The following is a 6,289-nucleotide window of genomic DNA, read 5'->3' on the forward strand; positions in this document are numbered from 1 at the left end:
TGGCCCAAAGACAAGACTGCATGCTTGCCCAATCTGTGGATGACTAAAATTGGAATAAAGAATGTACACTGAATACCAAAATCAAGACCGAAATAGATGCTGATTTTCTGAAATGAAATAAATTACAATAAAATATGACTCAAAGTTAATCCTGAACATGTCTTGAAAAGCCAACTGCACAGAAACACATAAGGAAGATGTGCTAAAAGCAGCTAAAATATAAATGCTGGAGGGTGCCATTCAAAATAAGGCAACAATAAACAGGGGCAAGGAAGATGTTAAATAATCCTAAACTCTCATTAGCAGCAGATGTCGAGAGCAAGAGCCTAGCTAGGCCCATTGTGCTGTGTTGCCTGAACCACAGTGAAGTCTGCGGTCAGCTCTTAGCAGTCACAGTTTTAAAAGGCACCTAATCATTTGAACATACTTGGTAAAGTGCACAAGATGTTATAGATCTAGAAAAGGAAACAAAGAAATTTACTCCAGCTAATCACAGTTCAGTAACGACATGGAGCAACATGATAGGTTTGATCAAATATCTGAAGAGGTTTCATGTGGAAGAGGAAGTCAGACTTATTTACATAGTTACAGAGGACATAATAGCCAAGTTAAGAGTGAGTTAGGCAGGTTTCAGGTCAATGTAAGAAATTTCCTATCATCCATAATTATCCAGAAGTTTAATTAATGTATGTGATCTTTCTTTCATTAAAAGTGTGGAGGCGTTTATTTTCTTTTTTTTTAAAGATGTTATTTATTTAATTTTAGAGAGAGGGAAAGGGAGGGAGACAGAAAGTGAAACATCAGTGTGTGGTTGCCTCTTGCGCGCCCCCCACTGGGGACCTGGTCTGAAACCCAGGCACATGCCCTGACGGGGAATTGAACTGGCAAAGGAACCCTTTGCTTTGCAGTCCAGTGCTCAATCCACAGAGCCACACCAGCCAGGGCAAATGTGTTTAAATACAGATTAGTAAATTCCCACCTAATGAGAGTTTTAGAGAAGACCTGCTTGGGTGAGAAGTGGAGCAGGTGATCTGTAACCTAATATTTTACTCCCAAAGTGAGACTTAAATTCCCTCTAGCGTTTTCTGTATCAATCTAATGTAAATGCAATAAAAGATTTAATCAACCAGACTGAAAACTTTAAATTACACTTACATTACTTAACAAAAAAATAAAAGTTTTGAAATACAGCCTGAAAGGTGTAAAAACATGCAATGATAATTTAATCAGTGTGCCCAACATTTACTTCAGAGAAGCTTTAGCTAAGTGTTGAATTAGAAACTGGTCCTTTCTGTTTCTGCATTGCTTTGATTTGGCGCCCTAACTTTGAGTGACAGGTTTATAACTTGAGGCAACATATTAATTTGTTATTCTGTAATTGCACCTGTTATCTGGCAAATCTGATTATTGCAAACTCCTGGTTAAAAGGAAACATTATCTAGAGAAGAGCCTGGAATAGTGGTTCTCAACCTGGTTCAGTGGAGAGAGCCTGGAATTTATGGTTCACTTTGAATACTATAAAATAATGAAAATACTAATGTCTATCGCTAATATAAAACATGACTCTGTGATCTATAAGCAATATGAAACCACACTCAAGGGTGCACGTTCACAAAAACCATCTGTTGAGGCCATCCTCTAGTCACCAGACATGGGTTTTCCAGTGTCCCCCTTTGGTGGCTCTGCACATTCTTCTATCACAGCACATATCAGCTGGGTCACTTGACCACGCCCCTCTGTGAGCTTCTTGAGCATAACTGCCATGTTCTCTCTTTTGGCAGATATATAAGCATACAATAAATGTTTATGAATGGATACAATACTGTTGACAGCTTTTTAAAATTATTCACTCAGTATTCTTTTGACTCTAGTTCATCTGTTTAGACATCTACCAAGACTGACTTGGGGAGAAACCGAAGTTAAAAAAAATAAATGGAGACTTTCGGCCAAGATGGAGGTGTAGGTAGAAACACTGTACCTCCTCGCACAACCAAAAGGACAATAAAAACTTAGAAACAAAAACCAACCATAACTGACAGAAAAATTGAACTGTATGGAAGTCCAATAACCAAGGAGTTAAAGAAGACACATTCATCCAGACTGGTAGGAGGGGTGGAGACAGGCAGCTGGGCAGAGAGGACTTGTGGCAAGGTGGTGGCTGGCGGACCTAGTGAGGCGTCAGATAGTGGAGTGGGTCATGCAAGGCTGCAGCTGGCCAGCAAGGCAGCAGCTGGAGGCCAGCGAGGCACTGGATTGAGGACTGAGGGTCCCACATTGGCATGCAGATAAACAGGAGGAACAATGGGGAGCAGGATGGACTGTACAGCCCAGGGCCCCAGCACAGGGGAATAAAGCGTCAAAGCTGAAAACACCTGTGGGGATTGAGGTGCTGGGAGAGACTCCCAGCCTCACAGGAGAGTTCAATGAAGAGACACAGAACTGTAGGGTCCTAGAACATACACAGACTCACCCACACGGGAATCAGCACCAGAAGGGCCCAATTTGCTTGTGGAAAGTGGGGGAAGTAACTAAATCTGGCAGAGAGTGGAGCAAGTGCCATTGTTCCCTCTTGGACCCACATACAGCGTCACAACCCAGTGACATGGGTTGCCCCATCCCAGTGAACACCTAAGGCTTCACCCTTCACTACGTAACAGGTGCATCAAGACAAAAAAATGGCCCAAATGAAAGAACAAGAATGGCCCAAACCAAAGCTCCAGAACAAATACAACTAAGCAATGAAGAGATAGCCAACCTGTCAGATGCACAGTTCAAAGCACTGGTGATCAGGATGCTCACAGAATTGGTTGAATATGGTTGCAAATTAGATGAAAAAAATGAAGGCCATGCTAAATGAAATAAAACAGTGTAGAACAGAAGGAAGAAGGAAACATCCAACCAGAAAAGAATGAAGAAACAAGAATTCAAAAAAATGAGGAGAGGTTTAGGAACCTCCAGGACATCTTTAAACATTCCAACATCGGAATTATAGGGGTGCCAGAAGGAGAAGAGGAAGAGCAAGAAGTTGAAAATTTATTTGAACAAATAATAAAGGAGAACTTCCCCAATCTGGTAAAGGCAATAGACTTCCAGGAAATCCAGGAAGCACAGAGAGTCCCAAAGAAGTTGGACCCAAGGAGAAATACACCAAGGCACATCATAATTACACTACCCAAGATTAAAATTAAGGAAAGGATTCTAGAAGCAGCAAGAGATAAGGAGACAGTTACCTACAAAGGAGTGCCCATCAGACTGTCAGCTGATTTCTCAAAAGAGACCTTCCAGGCAAGAAGGGGCTGGAAAGAAGTATTCCAAGTCAAGAAAGGCAAGGACCTACATTCAAGATTACTCTATGCAGCAAAGCTTTCATTTAGAATGGAAGGGCAGATAAAGTGCTTCTCAATAAGGTCGAGTTAAAGGAGTTCATCATCACCAAGCTCTTATTATATGAAATGTTAAAGGGATTTATCTAAGAAAAAGAAGATAAAAATATGAACAGTAAAATGACAGCAAACTCACAATCATTAACAACCATATCTAAAACAAAAAAGAAAAACTAAGCAACAACTAGAACAGGAACAGAAACAAAGAAATGGAGATCACATGGAGGGTTAGCAACAGGGGAGTAGGAGGGGGAGGGATGGGGGGAAGGTAGAGAATAAGTAGCATAGATGGTAGGTAGAAAGGGGAGAGTAAGAATAGTATAGGAAATGTAGATGCCAAAGAACTTATATGTATGATCCATGTACATGAAATAAAGGGGGGAATGTGGGTGGGAGGGGTGTGCAGGGCAGAGGGGAGTGAAGGGGGGAGAAAATGGGACAACTGTAACAGCACAATCAGTAAAATATGTTTAAAAAAATAAATGGAAGAAAAAATATAAAATTGTAAAAATTTATCAGTCAATTAATGCTTATGTAAATTGAGAGGTATTCCTTATTTGATATCAGCAAAATACTTCCCCCTAGATCATGGAGTAGTATTTCATAGGACCATTTCAAACATTACATAATTTGCAAACCACTGGCATAGAATTCAGCAAAGACAAATCTCTGGTCAAGGTTTCTCAGAGAACTAGCAGCTGTCATACTATTGTGCCACCTATAATTTAGTCCTTTCTAGCAAAATAATAAATAGTGTGCTTTCAAAAGACATTCGAAAGATTTAAAAAATAAAGAACTATTTTGAAACATAAGAATATCAAGGATTCCAAAAATGCCACATTCTCGAGTCTGGTGGGTGGTAACATTCACTAGATCATTTCTTTTTCTGACAGATGAATTGTTGTGGTTCAAATATTCTTTAAATATATAAAATCACATCATGGACAATTGGCAAAAACCAACCAACCAACCTCCTCCCCCGACCCCTCAAAAAAAGTCCATGAAAATTTAAGTCATATCCATTCCTAAGTCTGAAAGGGCAAGCAGATGGCTAGTTCACAAGTCCTGTAGTGAAAGCCCCTCCAAAAGCTGCTCTCCATGAAATTTTGTATCACCCCCTTTACTTACAAAAAGATATTTACAATTGAAATCATCAATTATTTTCATGGTGAAGTAAGTGATTTAAAAAATCCGTGATAAAAACCAAGTACTAAAAACTAGGTCCCTGAGGATACACTTTTATTACTCATTGCTTACTTAAACTCTAGATCCCTAAACTGTTCTGCAAGACAAGAAATTGACGGCAGTTATAACAGATACATGGTAAAACAAGTCCAACTAGTCAGAGTCACTTACAGAGCCTGGAATGCCTGTTCTGGGCCCAAATACCTTAATCAGAAGACAATTTTTATAGAAAGAAAAACTAAAAGGATGGACAGTACTTGGAGATTAAGAATACAGAATTCTGGCAGCACCAGTGTGTTTTACTAAATACATTACATATTTGGAGAAATACATTAACTAAACTTGTAAGAACCCTCTCTGGATCTCCCCTGCCTTTTGGGGAAGAGAAGGGTAAGGTACCTGTGTTAGGTGTTTAGATGTGAACTAAGAAGTTGCAGGCTATACACATCAAATACACAGTTCACTCACACGAAATGACAAAGTACATATTTCAGAAATCTACAATCATATTCTAGAGGAAATCACTTAGAAATGGCAGCCAGGTGGCATTAAAAGAAAGGAGAAAATCCACACTATTTTTGAGTTATGAATTCAGAAAGCATCACTTGTAGGAGAGGTGACTTCAATATAGCAGTGAATAATCCACTATCCTTGGTCCCAGATGAAATTTTGAATGGATGGAGCTCAATTTACAGCAAGAATAATGGGTGCGGGAGTGGAAAAGAGAAACTTTACGCAGAAAGTCTCAGAATTAATAACCACAGGCAACTTTATAAATATGCCAGAGGAAAAGAACTGACTCACTTGGCACTAAGAAGCTGGATAGGGTCAGAATATGGCCGTGCACTGCGACTAAAATGAAACATCTGGGGAGGAATTTGAGTAATAGTAAGTCCGCATTTTCTAACTCGATACAAGTTAACACAAGAAATCACCCAAAGCTAACACAGAAGACTTCCATTCCAGGAATCATTACAATGATTAGAAAGGAAACGTATCGTCTCAGCCGGGTCTCAAGACAGTCGAGTCGGTTCAACAAGGCAAGCCCTTTGAGAAGGGCACCCTGAACTAATTTAGAAATGGAGAGCCAGCTAAGCTCAATAGATCGACTTGACCTTTTCTGAGTTACCATCACAAGGCAGAGGGTTTCTGATCTGGGTGTGGCGGGTGAGGCGGGTGCGCCTAGGGTTTTTAACAGCACTCGTGTGTTTACTAAACACACCAGCCACCCTCGCCGCCCCAGCCCCTCCTGAGCGCACTTGAACTTGGAGTTCTAACCAACAGCTAGCCGACAGACTGCGCAGGCGGCAATATTCAAAAGCGGTTCCGGACTCGAGGAGGAAAAACTCTGTCCAGCTCCCCCAGCTCCGTCCCCGCCCCCCAAGCAGGACAGGCCACCTCCCCACCCTGGGCCACTGGAAACCGCCAGGTTGGGGACGACGCGTCCACCGCAGGGCCTTCCAAGCCAGCTCCGCACCCTAAGCCGGGGCCTAGAAAGGGAGGCTGGGCGGGGCCTGTCTCCTCACTGAACCCCGGCTCGGCAGCCGAGACCCGGCCGGTTCCTACTCCCAGCCCGAGGGTCGTGGAGCAGGTAGAAAGGGAAACGACGAAAGGACTGCGCTGCAGACCTCACCCCAGGTTCAGGGCATCGCGCTTCCGGCGGTACAGGTGCCGCCCAAGCCCGCCACTCCAGTGCACTTTGGCCGTAGCTCCGCGGGAGA

The 6,289-nt window shown here is 42.1% G+C and overlaps 1 protein-coding gene across 4 annotated transcripts in view; it reads right to left on the minus strand.

The window, feature by feature from the left end:
- RNF141 (ring finger protein 141) overlaps positions 1–6,288 on the minus strand; it is a 28,491-nt gene extending 22,203 nt beyond the window's left edge. Inside the window, exon 1 of one of the 4 annotated variants that reach the window (XM_037133874.2) lies at positions 6,202–6,288. The gene's annotated coding sequence lies outside the window, so the exon portion shown is untranslated. Of the gene's footprint in view, positions 1–5,372; positions 5,393–5,974; positions 5,996–6,196 lie in introns of those variants that run through there. The other 3 variants (XM_037133875.2, XM_037133876.2, XM_037133873.2) reach the window with 3 other exon arrangements.
- Between the last annotated feature and the right edge of the window lies 1 nt (position 6,289).

The sequence above is a fragment of the Artibeus jamaicensis genome, unplaced genomic scaffold (assembly GCF_021234435.1).
Source record: "Artibeus jamaicensis isolate MK-2021 breed Jamaican fruit bat unplaced genomic scaffold, CSHL_Jam_final contig_797, whole genome shotgun sequence".
Taxonomy (NCBI): Eukaryota; Metazoa; Chordata; class Mammalia; order Chiroptera; family Phyllostomidae; genus Artibeus; species Artibeus jamaicensis.